Raw genomic sequence first — 16,587 nt, forward strand, 5'->3', positions numbered from 1 at the left:
ATAACTCAGACCTGAAAGTGTACCTGTATCAGCGAGGGGGTGGGTTGGATGTTTCCTGAGGGGGGGGGGGGGGGAGGGCATGGGGGAACAATAGGTTAAGGACCTGTCAATCAAAAAGAAGGATAATATTAGCAGAACAATAGATTAAGGACCTGTCAATCAAACGAGAACAATAGGTTGGCCATGAGTGCAAAGCTGCTCCTGATGTAGGCAACCCACACTAACAAAATGCACCATCAGCGCTGGTGCCCTAGTACTGCTGTCAGCAACGCAGGGTGCTGGCGCTGCAGCCAGGATGGAAGTTGTTGCTGTGTTGGCCAAGGATAATAGAGGTGTGGTTGCCTCACAGTCATGTACTGAAGTCATTGTCATTCTTAATTGCCAACAGTGTTTCCACTGGCTCCATCAGCCCACAACTCACCATTTCATCCTTCAGCACAGAGAGGTGTCATTTCGCCCTGGAACAAGTGACTTATTTGGGACATGTGATTAGTTGGAATGAAGTAAAAACAGACCCAACTTGGTACAGGCAATCCTGGGACCTTGAACAAATAAGGAATCACAATCAGGTTCTTGGGGTGGCCAATTACTATAGAAAAATCTTGAGAAAGTACGCAGACATTGCAAGCTGTGTTGAAGTATTAAATTGAATTTGCAAAACTAAGATGCTTTAATGTTGGCTCTGGTGTTGACCTTTTCAAATTATGAAAATCATAGTCATGTGACTCTGTCAACAAGGCAGTGATCAAGTGATGCATGGTGAGAAAAATCCTCACAGCAGTTGAGCAGAGCCAAGAGAAATTACTCAACAACATACATGTTTATCCTGGTATATGGGGTTACATATTTTAGATCTTACTTGTACAGTAAGAAATTCAAGCTGGTAATCAATCATGCAGTGCTGAAGTGGTTGTTAAGATTCAACGATCCTTCAAGCAGGTTCATGAGGTGGGGATTCAGACTAGGTGTGAGTTTAATGTAATCCAAAACAAGGCAAGAAGCATACAATCACACATGGATTGGGTAGGTAGCATGCCTACGACTGTTTCAAGGTTCTCTGAATCCATTGCTGCAAGTGTTGGCACCGAACATTAAGAAATGAGCAAGGAAAGATAGGGAGCATGAAGACCCAAATATCTTGTGCCATCTGCATGTGAGATACCATATGGATTGAGGTCCAGGAAGTAAGGATGTGGAGAACCACGAAATTTTGTTTAGGGTATGTAGTAAGAAAGATTATTTTGGGAGGTTGTAACATTAACTAAGATGGTGTTATGAAAGAGAGATGAGAACAACATGTGATTGCCACATGGTGTAATTTCGTTGGTAGGAAGTAAGGGAGGATACCCATTGTTGCCGTAATTATTATTATTATCATTATTATTTTGTATTATCTCTTCCCGCTCGGAATTGAGGGTACATCGTGTCTTTCAAAAGGGATAGGTGACGGGGAGTAATGAGAGCTTCCTTTTCCCAGATTGCTGCACGTCAGAGGATAGTCAAGGGTTTCCCAACTCTGGCAGTACTACACCTCTTCTCCGAGGGTTTGGGACCAGCAATTGGAAAGTGGAGCGCAGTTCACCAGGCAAGAGGATGTTACACTTGTCACTGACGGACTCTAAGGCTGACATATAATACACGGGAGGTATGGGACGAAGGGTAGAGTTTGCAGGAAATATTTTCAAAATTTCGACTGGAAGTAGAGAGGAAAAGAATGTTTACCGAAATAAGCCCTCCATGAACAATGGACCTTGCCGTTGGTGGGGAGGCTTGCGTGCCTCAGCGATACAGATGGCCGTACCGTAGGTGCAACCACAACGGAGGGGTATCTGTTGAGAGGCCAGACAAACATGTGGTTCCTGAAGAGGGGCAGCAGCCTTTTCAGTAGTTGCAGGGGCAACAGTCTGGATGATTGACTGATCTGGCCTTGTAACATTAACCAAAACGGCCTTGCTGTGCTGGTACTGCGAACGGCTGAAAGCAAGGGGAAACTACAGCCGTAATTTTTCCCGAGGACATGCAGCTTTACTGTATGATTAAATGATGATGGCGTCCTCTTGGGTAAAATATTCCGGAGGTAAAATAGTCCCCCATTCGGATCTCCGGGCGGGGACTACTCAAGAGGACGTCGTTATCAGGAGAAAGAAAACTGGCTTTCTACGGATCGGAGCGTGGAATGTCAGACCCCTTAATCGGGCAGGTAGGTTAGAAAATTTAAAAAGGGAAATGGATAGGTTAAAGTTAGATATAGTGGGAATTAGTGAAGTTCGGTGGCAGGAGGAACAAGACTTTTGGTCAGGTGAATACAGGGTTATAAATACAAAATCAAATAGGGGTAATGCAGGAGTAGGTTTAATAATGAATAAAAAAATAGGAGTGCGGGTTAGCTACTACAAACAGCATAGTGAACGCATTATTGTGGCCAAGATAGACACAAAGCCCATGCCTACTACAGTAGTACAAGTGTATATGCCAACTAGCTCTGCAGATGATGAAGAAATAGATGAAATGTATGACGAGATAAAAGAAATTATTCAGGTAGTGAAGGGAGACGAAAATTTAATAGTCATGGGTGACTGGAAATCGTCAGTAGGAAAAGGGAGAGAAGGAAACATAGCAGGTGAATATGGATTGGGGGGGGGGGGGGGGGGGGAAGAAATGAAAGAGGAAGCCGCCTTGTAGAATTTTGCACAGAGCATAACTTAATCATAGCTAACACTTGGTTCAAGAATCATAAAAGAAGGTTGTATACCTGGAAGAATCCTGGAGATACTAAAAGGTATCAGATAGATTATATAGTGGTAACACAGAGATTTAGGAACCAGGTTTTAAATTGGACAGATGTGGACTCTGACCACAATCTATTGGTTATGAACTGCAGATTGAAACTGAAGAAACTGCAAAAAGGTGGGAACTTAAGGAGATGGGACCTGGATAAACTGAAAGATCCAGAGGTTGTAGAGAGTTTCAGGGAGAGCATAAGGGAACAATTGACAGGAATGGGGGAAAGAAATACAGTAGAAGAAGAATGGGTAGCTCTGAGGGATGAAGTAGTGAAGGCAGCTGACGATCAAGTAGGTAAAAAGACGAGGGCTAATAGAAATCCTTGGGTAACAGAAGAAATATTGAATTTAATTGATGAAAGGAGAAAATATAAAAATGCAGTAAATGAAGCAGGCAAAAAGGAATACAAACGTCTCAGAAATGAGATTGACAGGAAGTGCAAAATGGCTAAGCAGGGATGGCTAGAGGACAAATGTAAGGATGTAGAGGCTTGTCTCACTAGGGGTAAGATAGATACTGCCTACAGGAAAATTAAAGAGACCTTTGGAGAGAAGAGAACCACTTGTATGAATATCAAGAGCTCAGATGGCAACCCAGTTCTAAGCAAAGAAGGGAAGGCAGAAAGGTGGAAGGTATATATAGAGGGTTTATACAAGGGCGATGTACTTGAGGACAATATTATGGAAATGGAAGAGGATGTAGATGAAGATGAAGTGGGAGATAAGATACTGCGTGAAGAGTTTGACAGAGCACTGAAAGACCTGAGTCGAAACAAGGCCCCGGGAGTAGACAACATTCCATTAGAACTACTGTTGGCCTTGGGAGAGCCAGTCATGACAAAACTCTATCATCTGGTGAGCAAGATGTATGAGACAGGCGAAATACCCACAGACTTCAAGAAGAATATAATAATTCCAATCCCAAAGAAAGCAGGTGTTGACAGATGTGCAAATTACCGAACTATCAGTTTAATAAGTCACAGCTGCAAAATACTAACGCGAATTATTTACAGACGAATGGAAAAACTGGTAGAAGCGGACCTCGGGGAAGATCAGTTTGGATTCCGTAGAAATGTTGGAACACGTGAGGCAATACTAACCTTACGACTTATCTTAGAAGAAAGATTAAGAAAAGGCAAACCTACGTTTCTAGCATTTGTAGACTTAGAGAAAGCTTTTGACAACGTTAACTGGAATACTCTCTTTCAAATTCTGAAGGTGGCAGGGGTAAAATACAGGGAGCGAAAGGCTATTTACAATTTGTACAGAAACCAGGTGGCAGTTATAAGAGTCGAGGGGCATGAAAGGGAAGTAGTGGTTGGGAAAGGAGTGAGACAGGGTTGTAGCCTCTCCTCGATGTTATTCAATCTGTATATTGAGCAAGCAATAAAGGAAACAAAAGAAAAATTTGGAGTAGGTATTAAAATTCATGGAGAAGAAGTAAAAACATTGAGGTTCGCCGATGACATTGTAATTCTGTCAGAGACAGCAAAGGACTTGGAAGAGCAGTTGAACGGAATGGACAGTGTCTTGAAAGGAGGATATAAGATGAACATCAACAAAAGCAAAACGAGGATAATAGAATGTAGTCAAATTAAATCGGGTGATGCTGAGGGAATTAAATTAGGAAATGAGACACTTAAAGTAGTAAAGGAGTTTTGCTATTTAGGGAGTAAAATAATTGATGATGGTCGAAGTAGAGAGGATATAAAATGTAGACTGGCAATGGCAAGGAAATCGTTTCTGAAGAAGAGAAATTTGTTAACGTCGAGTATAGATTTAAGTGTCAGGAAGTCGTTTCTGAAAGTATTTGTATGGAGTGTAGCCATGTATGGAAGTGAAACATGGACGATAAATAGTTTGGACAAGAAGAGAATAGAAGCTTTCGAAATGTGGTTCTACAGAAGAATGCTGAAGATAAGGTGGGTAGATCACGTAACTAATGAGGAGGTATTGAATAGGATTGGGGAGAAGAGAAGTTTGTGGCACAACTTGACTAGAAGAAGGGATCGGTTGGTAGGACATGTTTTGAGGCATCAAGGGATCACAAATTTAGCATTGGAGGGCAGCGTGGAGGGTAAAAATCGTAGAGGGAGACCAAGAGATGAATACACTAAGCAGATTCAGGATGAAATGGCACGCAATGCAGTTGTCGAACTTGGAGCAGGATGGGCTAAGCACCACACTCACATTGTAGAACTTGACTGTGGAACTACTGGAGCACGCAAGGCCAACAGTTGACCTGGTAAACCGAAGTTATAGAGACCAACTGAAGTCATTCGGTAATAGGATAATTGCTGTGAGGCTTTTTCAGTCATTAGCAGATACCATATGGGACGCATAAGTGGAATTGCCAGAATTACTAGAAGTCGTACACCATGCTATACATGCACAGTTGAGTCTAGCGCTACTGGCGCTGGAGAAGTATCTGGTTGGCTTACAGTAAGTTAGGAAGGAGTTACCTCCAGAATTATGATTCATTGTCAGGCCAAGCAAACTAAATCTACGATTATATTACTGTAGCGATGGTGGAAGTCAGGATGAACCGAGCACGACTCTGTGCACTGGTAAGATTCCCATTTGCAGACGACCACGTCCAGTGTGTTTTACCATGCGTCCTTACGTAATGAAGTGGGGAGCCCTAGAGAACTATGTGCAGGTAAAGATGAGAGAAGTACTTCTGATCTCAGAGGACGTGGTAGACAAACGGTAATGTCAATGTAAGAATCTTTAACTGCCAGAGGGAACAAGTGGCCAGTTGCCCAAACAGTGATAAAGATTCGGTTGTTCTTATGCGAGACGGATGGCTAGGGATTCTCATGGGACATCCTGGAGCCACAGTCCTATTTCCAACTAGTGATGTTATGCTCCATCTATTCTGTGTATGATACCATACTACTACTATGTAACATACTGAGCACACACAGGAAAAGAAATCCACTACAGTACAATTACACTACTGACGACAAATGGGTGGAAACAGTATCTACTGTAAAATATGTAGGAGTAACTATCCAAAGCGACCTTAACTAGAATGACTACATAAAACAAATAGTAGGAAAAGCAAATGCCAGACAGACTCATAGGAAGAATCTTAAGAAAATATAACACATCCACCAAAGAAGTGGCTTACAAAACGCTTGTTCGACATATTCTTGAGTATTGTCCATCCGTCTGGAACCTTTAACCGGTAGGGCTGTTAGAAGAGATAGAGAAGATCCAACGACGAGCGGCGCGTTTCGACACGGGTTCGTTTTATCGACGCGAGAGCGTTTCAGAGATGATCAACAAACTCCACTCACAGACTCTGCAAGACAGGCATTGTGCATCACATTGAGGTTTACTGTTGAAATTTCGAGAGAGTGCTTTAGGGGAAGAGTGGGACAACATGTTACTTCCAGAATGAGATTTTCACTCTGCAGCGGAGTGTGCGCTGGTATGAAACTTCCTGGCAGATTAAAACTGTGCGCCCGACCGAGACTCGAACTCGGGACCTTTGCCTTTCGCGGGCAAGTGCTCTACCAACTGAGCTACCGAAGCATGACTCACGACCGGTACTCACAGCCTTACTTCTGCCCGTACCTCGTCTCCTACCTTCCAAATTTTACAGAAGCTCTCCTGCGAACCTTGCAGAACTAGCACTCCTGAAAGAAAGGATACTGCCAGGAAGTTTCATATCAGCGCACACTCCGCTGCAGAGTGAAAATCTCATTCTGGAAACATCCCCCATGCTGTGGCTAAGCCATGTCTCCGCAGTATCCTTTCTTTCAGGAGTGCTAGTTCTGCAAGGTTCGCAGGAGGGCTTCCGTAAAGTTTGGAAGGTAGGAGACGAGGTACTGGCAGAAGTAAAGCTGTGAGTACCGGGCGTGAGTCGTGCTTCGGTAGCTCAGTTGGTAGAGCACTTGCCCGCGAAAGGCAAAGGTCCCGAGTTCGAGTCTCGGTCGGGCGCACAGTTTTAATCTGCCAGGTAGTTTCGTTTTTTAACATATTACTTTTGCATCTCGCGATATGACCACTATGAGAAAATTCGAGAAACTAGGGCTATTAGAGAAGCTTACCAACGAAAGTTCTTCCCAGCCGCCATCCGCGAGTGGAATAGGGAAGAGAGGATCAGTTAGTGATATCAAAGGTATCCTCTGCCACACACTGTCAGGTGTATTGCGGAATATTGGTGAAGGTGTAGATGTAGTTGTACATGTAGATGTAGAGGTGGATGTAGGCGGCAGCCGGCAAAAGCGTGCTGCCGTCAGCGCTACGCTGTAGTGCTGATGTATGTCCAGGACCGAATGGCGCGCTATGGACAGCGAATGGCCACTGCTCAGCGCAAAGTGCGCCACGGCGGGCGAAACCAATTTTCAGTCTCCAACGTGGATGATGGCAGCTGACGGCGGTGACGTGTGCCGGTACAAGGCGATGGCAAACAGCGACAGCTTGTGCCCCACAGAGCAATTAACAGTGACAGTGCTTGCCGACTCGGCTGGTGATGGCTAGGCAAGTAGGTGTCACAGGCGCAAATCACGGTCCGCCAAGGCAAGCAGCCGTCAGCTGATGACAGTCACCCGGAAGGTGGGCTGCCGGTGGGAAGGCAGGAAGTAAGCAGCATTCAGACATACACTACTGGCCATTAAAATTGCTACACCACGAAGATGACGTGCTACAGACGCGAAATTTAACCGACAGGAAGAAGATGCTGTGATATGCAAATGATTAGCTTTTCAGAGAATTCACACAAGGCTGGCGCCGGTGGCGATACCTACAACGTGCTGACTTGAGAAAGGTTTCCAACCGATTTCTCATACACAAACAGCAGTTGACTGGCGTTGCCTGGTGAAACGTTGTTGTGATGCCTCGTGTAAGGAGGAGAAATGCGTACCATCACGTTTCCGACTTTGACAAAGGTCGGATTGTAGCCTATCGCGATCGAGGTTTATCGTATCGCGACATTGCTGCTCGCGTTGGTCGAGATCCAACGACTGTTAGCAGAACATGGAATCGGTGGGTTCAGTAGGGTAATACGGACCGCCGTGCTGGATCCCAACGGCCTCGTATCACTAGAAGTCGAGATGACAGGCATCTTATCCACATGGCTGTAACGGATCGTGCAGCCACGTCTCGATCCCTGAGTCAACAGATGGGGACGTTTGCAAGACAACAACCATCTGCACGAACAGTTCGACGATGTTTGCAGCAGCATGGACTATCAGCTCGGAGACGGTGGCTGCGGTTACCCTTGACGTTGCATCACAGACAGGAGCGCCTGCGATGGTGTACTCAACTACGAACCTGGGTGCAAGAATGGCAAAACGTCATTTTTTCGGATGAATCCAGGTTCTGTTTACAGCATCATAATGGTCGCATCCGTGTTTGGCGACATCGCGGTGAACGCACATTGGAAGCGTGTATTCGTCATCGCCATACTGGCGTATGACCCGGCGTAACGGTATGGGGTGTCATTGGTTACACGTCTCGGTCACCTCTTGTTCTTATTGACGGCACTTTGAACAGTGGACGTTAAATTTCAGATGTGTTACGACCCGTGACTCTACCCTTCATTCGATGCACGCGAAACCCTACATTTCAGCGAGATAATGCACGACCGCGTGTTGCAGGTCCTGTACAGGCCTTTCTGGATACCGAAAATGTTCGACTGCTGCTCATGCTAGCATATTCTCCAGATCTTTCACCAATTGAAAACGTCTGGTCAATGGTGGCCGAGCAACTGGCTCTTCACAATACGCCAGTCACTACTTTTGATGAACATTGGTATCGTGTTGAAGCTGCATGGGCAGCTGTACCTGTACACGCCATCCAAGCTCTGTTTGACTCATTGCCCAGGTGTATCAAGGCCTTTATTACGGCCAGAGGTGGTTGTTCTGGGTACTAATTTCTCAGGATCTATGCACCCAAACTGCGTGAAAATGTAATCACATGTCAGTTCTAGTATAATATTTTTGTCCAATGAATACCCGTTTATCATCTGCATTTCTTCCTGGTGTAGCAATTTTAATGGCCAGTAATGTACCCCAAGCAGTGCCCTGCAGCTAGTGGAGATAGTTTGGTTACGGCAGCTAGCTGACTCAGATCAGCTCATGGGCTGGCGTGGGCCACCCCTTTTGATGGCTAGTGGCTGGTGATGACTGAGGACGCCCGTCTAAATTTGGCGGTATGTATGCACGCCTGGTGCAATACTGTTATTGAAATGGCAGCGGTTCTGGCCCCTATCTCTCAAAAAGTTCGAGGCACTGTCGCAACTGTTGAGAAACCATAACATCATTGCCCCTGTTTTCCCGCCATGGCAGCAACTCCACGTCGCAGGCAGTGCTGTAACGTAGTAACTCTTCCTTTCAGAGGTCCAGTGCGGCGACTCCTGCAGTCTCAGGGTACTGAATACATATGATTGTGCCAGTGCTCCAAGCTACTGAGTTGCCTCGCAACACCCTTCTTATGACGTTTTTTGATGACTCTGCCACAGGAGCCGTGTGCTTTGCAGACAGAACCGTGGTGCAACATGCCTCTCCCATTCAGAAGGAGCGGTCCATCACATCATCATCCATTTTTATTTCTAGACAGATCTTGCCAACACATCTCATTATTTGACATACGTGTACCATATATCTCTATTCTCCTTATTGTACTCCAGCGTGAACCACTATCATCATTGGCTGCTTATTAAACTCCTACAATCATGGAAAAAATAGCAACAACAAGGAGTTGGGCGACATAAACGAAAGTTGGTAGGCATATTTCTGCATCTGAAAGATATCTATTCAAATTTCGCGCCAGTCGCATAAGAGAGGTGCTAGTGGCGCCACTATGAGAATGCAAATCGAGTTTCTTTTAAACAGACGATGTAACAGTCGTGAGCTTTAATTACGTTTGAGATTAGAGTTGATGAGGTGATGTTAGTCAAGAATGCCTTTAAGGCGACAAAGACGCCTTTATAATAACCACCTCACTCAGTTTGAAAGAGGTCGTGTAATAGGACCACAGGAAGCCTAATGTTCCTTCTGCGATATTGCAGAAACATTTGACAGGAATGTAGTGACTGTACATAACTGCTGGAAGAGGTGTTCGCGAGAATGACGGTCGCAAGAAGACCAGGCTCCAGAGGGAAATGTACCACTACCGAGAGGGAAGACCATCGTGTTCGGTGTCTGGCTCTGGCGCATCGTACTCTATCTGCAGCAACAATATGAGCAGCAGCTGGCATCACAGCTCCACAACGAACTGTTAGAAATCAGAAAGTTCAAGGACGGCTCCAAGCCACACTCCCTACAGCGTGCATTCCACTGACCCCAAACCATCGCCATTTGCGATTTCAATGGTCTCAAGGGAAAGGATTGGAGGGCAGGGTAGCAGTCTGTTGTGTTTTCTGATGGAAGTTGGTTCTGACTCGGTGCCAGTAACAGCCGTGTGTTGGTTGGGAGGAGTCCAATTGAAGACCTGCAACCAACCTGTCTGCATGCTAGACACACATGATCTACATCTGGAGTTATGATCTGCGGTGCGATTTCGTATGACAGCAGGAACACCTCGAGGTTATCCCCCGCATCCTGACTGTAAATTTGTACGTCAATTTGGTGATTCGATCTGTTTTACTGTCATTCATGAAGAACATTCTAGGGGGGGTTTTCCAGCACGGTCACGCTCCTCCACATACCGCTCTTGTAACCCAACATGCTCTACAGAGCATCTTGGCCTGCTCGATAACCATCTCTGTCTCCAGTCGACCAAACATGGGACATCAGCGGATGACTACCCGAGCGTTTTCCACAATCAGCTTTAACCGTCCCTGTATTGATTAAGTGCAACAGACATGGAGCTCTGTCCCCAAACTGACACCTGGCACCTGTACAACACAATGCATGCACGTTTGCATGCTTGCATTCAACATTCTGGCGGTTGCTTCGGTTACTAATGTACCAGCATTTCACAGTTCCAATGGCTTATCTTGCGCTTACATCAACCTATGATCTTGCAATGTTAATCACTTAAGTAAGTTGCGTAGACAAATGTATTCCCGACATTTCATAACTCTACTACAGTAATTAGTTTTTGGGGTTTAGATTCTTTCCGTTATTGTATTTTATAATACTGAACCCAGTCTACTGGCAACTGATGCACTGGAAGTTCAAGTGTGTGACCAGTTTTCCGCCTAAAGTGAATACAAGCTACACAAAGTACAGTCAGAACTACAATGGTACCAGAAATTGACATACTCATCGTCACGAGTGTACTGCGTCGTTCTTCACGGTACTGCTGTTGTACGTGCTGGCGCACCAACTCCACGCTAATGCCTTTTTGACTTGCTGTTAATTCATCCAGTGAATGGAGAAAATCAGATTGTGTTATGTTTTTAAGACGGGTTAGGTTGTGGGCTGGAAGTACGAGGGCTATTCCGAAAGTAAGGTCCGATAGGTCGCGAAATGGAAACCACGGTAAAAATCAAAAATGTTTTATTTGCAACAGTTAGATACACCTTGCAGCTACTTATCTCCATAGTCGCCGACCCGACTTAGACGTGTATCGTAGCGTTGTACCAACTTTCCCATACCCTCGCTATAGAAGGCAGCCGCCAGTGCTCTCCGCCAATTCTCTACGCTGGCCTACGGCTCGTTGTCTTGTGCCGAAATGTTGTCTTCATAACCAGCGGTTCATGTGACCTGAGCTGAAACTCAGAGGGAGACAATTACGGGCTGTATTGTGGGTAATCTCACATTTCCATTTGAAAACGATGCAGGAGCATCTTCATTGCCCCTGCAGAATGCGGCTGAGAATTGTCTTGAAGACGAAACAGCACGACAGTTATGTAATGTTAGCTGCATAGCTTCAGGGGAAATTTCTCACCAGGCCCCCGTACTTGGCGGCAGACACTATTTTCTAGACATCTTTACGCACTCACTGCGAGCTCAGAAATGAGAAGAGCGACGTGATGCTAACTGTGGTTATACTAGAGACACTACCCAACACATCTGTGCAAAGCTTTATCGGATTTTCATAGTCGTTTCCATTTCGTGACCGATCGGACCTTACTTTCGGAATAGCCCTCGTATCTCCACTGGTTTGTCTGGCCAGTACAACAAAGACTGTCACATTCACAATAGTGCTCCCAGTTATGGTATCTGAGAGATGAAAAGATGTTCCCACGATGTCACAAGACGTGTCGTTAATCAGCAATCCACTACGCTGTAATTATAGTCGTGTCACGCCCCTAAGTCGGCCTCGGTCATTGATGTTTTCGATAATCACTTCAAGTTTGCACATGGAGCATATCCAGTGCATGCCGATCCTTCGGAAATACGGGTGTGGCGATAGGATATCTGTTGGCCATCCTTCTGCTTTGCTTTTCCTAAAAAAATAATTGCACGTAACATGCCTTTGTGTCGGTCTAGATCAGGGATCCCCAAACTATTTTGGACAAGTGACCCCTTTTCCTAAATGAACTGTTACCTCAGACCCCCATGGCCAAATTACCTACTTTTAAGATCAGCCCCCTTATTCATAATGGTCCGCTAACTTAAAACAGCTGCTATAGGTGTTATTTTTCATTATGACTTAGGTCAATAGAAGAAGACAGGTAATGGATTCTTGCTAGGTATTACTGACTTACTCATCGATAAACTTGGATACCTATATTAGGCAAGTAACTATAGTAGGTAATTACGTATAGAAAATTCGTATTAGGTAAGTAGGTACCTATCAGCACAAGAACGAAAACCAAAGCAAACTGAACACTTCAATATTTAGGTACCTACCTACTTACAACTTACGTGTAAGTAATTTTTACAAATACTTTTATACCTACCTATTTAAAATATGTTGTATGTTGTGTTTACCACTTTTTCAGTCACTTTACTTCACTTAATTTAGCTATGTAATAACTTGGTAATCTCTTGAAATAAATTACTTATATGAGTTATTATCGTTCAAGCTCCAACGAATTTCAAAACGCAAATGAACTTTCAACCTAAGTGCAAGCTCGTTAAATAGTGAAATATCAGGAACATGTTTGGACTTGAACATGAATTCGTTCATGTTAAATCGCGTAAGCGTCAAATAGAGAGCAAGTCAAAACGCGCATGAAAGACGTACGCTCGAACGCATTATCTTGCACAAACGTGTCCAGACAGACTTGACGAGTTTTTCATCTTGTACGAACTTGAGACTTTACATTACTACAACAATGCTATTTCTTACAAAAATATTAATTATTCTTAGTACACGTAACACAACATAAACAATACAGTACCTACCTATCTTGAAAGTTTTAAATAAGAACTTGTGTTAATTTAATAGGGGTCGATTTTTAGACCTCGTCGACCCCCAAAATCAGTTTTTGTTTATGTCGATCCCTAGAAAACCGATATCGACCCCAAGGGGTCGATATCGACCACTTTGGGAATCCCTGGTCTAGATCATTTAGGTCAGGCATATAGTGATCTGCTCTCTCTAAAGATGACGGAGTTCTTCAGCCGACTTTAACGCATAACTCTTCCTTTCTTTAGAAATAAACATCACTTCCTGTGTTCATACCTGTACTTACTCCCCATAAATCCCCACTTTATTGATAGGGATGGACTGTAAAGCATTTCTATCATGTGCAGGTAGTTGCTCCCAGAAGTTTGGCCAGCTCAAGGAGTCTGGCTCTGTCGGTGCTGATCCATAACGTTGCATGTGACAGAATAACAACAAAGTCTGTTTATTCGGTGTAGCTGTGTTCTAGTTCAGCTGGCAGTTTATTCTGGACCTTCCGCAGGCTAGCCAGGAATTCATTAAATGTATTCGGAATTGCGAAATATGGACAACCATCAGCTGTGTAATGGAATGACCACAATGAAAATTTGTGCCGGACCGGGACTCAACCCGAATTTCCCGCTTATCGTGACTGGTCGCCTTACCATTTGGTTATGCGAGCGCGACTCATGGCTAGACCCAAACTTTTATATGTCGCCAGCCATGTGTCCACAACCTGTACTCGTACACCCACTATGTATCTTCCCATACTGTGGAGACATTTTGCCGGCCGAAGTGGCCGTGCGGTTAAAGGCGCTGCAGTCTGGAACCGCAAGACCGCTACGGTCGCAGGTTCGAATCCTGCCTCGGGCATGGATGTTTGTGATGTCCTTAGGTTAGTTAGGTTTAACTAGTTCTAAGTTCTAGGGGACTAATGACCTCAGCAGTTGAGTCCCATAGTGCTCCGAGCCATTTGAACCATTTTTTGAGACATTTTACTTGAAAGTCGCTTGTCCGGTGTCGGCTGGATAAATACGATGTTGCACCTTAATTCGGAATAACATAGACACTGCCATATCGTAGCCAGGAATAGTTCCGAGGGTAACAGTGTAGAGCTCAAAAGCCAGGCATCGCGTGGTGCATAGCTTTCTGCATTGCTGTCACTTGTACCATAGCATCCCCTGTGCTGTCAATTAGAGGCCACAAGAGTTTTGCTGCAGCTACTCTGGTATCTAACAAATCTATCAAGGTCTGTATCGTATTGTATTGTATGTTAACCGGGAGCCTAGAAACGACGGAGAGGCTCCGTCCGCGCCGCAGCCGCAGTGGTCCACAACCCCACGACGACTACCTCAGTCCACTTCACCCCTCCGCCTCCCCACACCGAACCCAGGGTTATTGTGCGGTTCAGCCCCCGGTGGACCCCCCCCCCTCCCCCAAGGAACGTCTCACACCAGACGAGTGTAACCCCTATGTTTTCCTGGTAGAGTAATGGTGGTGTACGCGCACGTGGAGAACTTGTTTGCGCAGCAATCGCCGACATTGTGTCGCTGAGGCGGAATAAGGGGAACCAGCCCGCATTTGCCGTGGCAGATGGAAAACAGCCTAAAAACCACCCACAGACTGGCCGGCTCACCGGACCTCGACACAAGTCCGCCGGGCGGATTCGTGCCGGAGACCAGGCGCTACTTCCCGCTCGGAAAGCCGTGTGTTAGACTGCACGGCTAATCGGGCGGGCTACAAGGTCTGTATCGTACTCAGACTTCGATTTACCACGCCCATGGCCATTTTCACATACCCTGTCAATTCTGATTGTAGCTCTCGCAACGTTAGAGCGTTATTTATTACGCGCTGCTCCAAGTTTGTCATTTGTATAGTGTGCCACATCCTCATAGCTTTATTACTACACAGTCCAGACGCATTAATATAACCACCACCTACGTTTGACGTGAACTTGCAATATCGTCTCACAGACGAGATGATGCAGCACTACTGTGGAGAGTATAAAAGCGTGTGGGGAGACGCGGAAAACAGTGCAGTCGTTGTCGTAATGCGGAAACAGAGCGGTTTATGTGACGTCCAAAATGATCATTGGCTTATGGACATAGGTGCAAACATTTCCGAAACGGCTAAGTTTATCAACTGTTCGCGTGCCGCCTTGGATGAAGTATACTGTGGATGGTAAGATGGTACTGGCCAAGACTAGCTGCCCACGGCACTGGAGTCATCATGGCTCCTCATCCCTGTTGGTACCTTCTGTAACATCACTTCCTGCACATCTCAGAGTGGTCCGTGCTGCAAAAGGTGATTATTCAGGCTTTTGACAGGCGGTCACTTTAATATAACTCGGCAGTGTATTTCCTGCTTCTCTTACCTGTTCCAGCGTATCAATCAACTCCCAGATATGGACAGTATCCGTGGTCCCAATGAATGGCTTCAACAACCTACCGCCTGCTCCAACTACCCTCTCTTACGACACAGCAGCGTATGTGGTACCAAATCCACTGCCTGGCGTAACTCCTCCCCAAATCGCTCGCAGGGGAGACGCAATCCTTGGTACTCCCTTTGTGTTTCCTCCAACACTGCCTTTTTCATGTTCTCAATGTGTAGCTCTGAGAACGTCTCCTCCTGCTACCATACACGGTTCCTCACTTCCCACACATTGTATGTTAATTTCAGCGTCCAATGGTGGCATATGAGGATATCTTCCTGCCTGGAGAAGAGTATCCCTCCTTCCAGTTGTTAATTCTGCAATGTACCAGACATTTACAGTTGAAAACAAGGGAAACTACAGCCGTAATTTTTCCCGAGAGCATGCAGCTTTACTGTACACGGTTAAATGATGATGGCGTTTTCTTGAGTAAAATATTCCGGAGGTAAAATAGTCCTCCATTCGAATCTCCGGGCGGGGACTACTCAGGTGTTCGTCATTACCAGGAGAAAGAAAACTGGCGTCCTACGGATCGGAGCGTGGAATGTCAGGTTCCTTAAACGGGCATGTAGGGTAGAGAATTTAAAAAAGGAAATGAATAGGTTAAAGTTAGATATAGCGGCAATTAGTGGAGTTCGGTGGCAGGAGGAATAGGACTTCTGATCAGGTGAATACAGGGTTATAAATACAAAATAAAATATGAGTAATGCAGGAGTAGGTTTAATCATGAATAAAAAAATAGGAGCGCGGATACGCTACTACGAACAGCACAGTGAGCGCATTATTGCAGCCACAGTAGCACAAGTAGTACAAGTTTACATGCCAACTACCTCCGCAGATCATGAAGAGATTGAAAAAATGTATGATGGGATAAAAGAAATTATTCAGATAGTGAAGGGAGATGAAAATTTAATTGCCATGGGGGACTGGAATTCGATAGTAGGAAAAGGAAGAGAAGGAAAAGTAATAGGTGAATATGGACTGAAGGTAAGGAATGAAACAGGAAACCACCTGGTAGCATTTTGCACAGTGTGTAACTTAATCATAGGTAACACTTGGTTTAAGAATCATAAAAGAAGGCTGTATACGTGGAAGAGGCTTGGAGACACTGGAAGGTTTCAGATATATTATATAATGGTA

At 45.1% G+C, this 16,587-nt stretch overlaps 2 non-coding genes across 2 annotated transcripts; one reads left to right on the forward strand and one right to left on the reverse strand.

Moving 5' to 3' along the window:
• Nucleotides 1-6,248: 6,248 nt before the first annotated feature.
• Trnas-cga (transfer RNA serine (anticodon CGA)) lies at nucleotides 6,249-6,323 on the reverse strand. The gene has a single exon. It is a non-coding gene; the product is annotated as a tRNA-Ser (tRNA).
• A 335-nt stretch (nucleotides 6,324-6,658) lies between these two features.
• On the forward strand, nucleotides 6,659-6,733 carry Trnas-cga (transfer RNA serine (anticodon CGA)). The gene has a single exon. It is a non-coding gene; the product is annotated as a tRNA-Ser (tRNA).
• The last annotated feature ends 9,854 nt before the right edge of the window (nucleotides 6,734-16,587 follow it).

Source organism: Schistocerca nitens, chromosome 3 (genome assembly GCF_023898315.1).
Source record: "Schistocerca nitens isolate TAMUIC-IGC-003100 chromosome 3, iqSchNite1.1, whole genome shotgun sequence".
NCBI lineage: Eukaryota > Metazoa > Arthropoda > Insecta > Orthoptera > Acrididae > Schistocerca > Schistocerca nitens.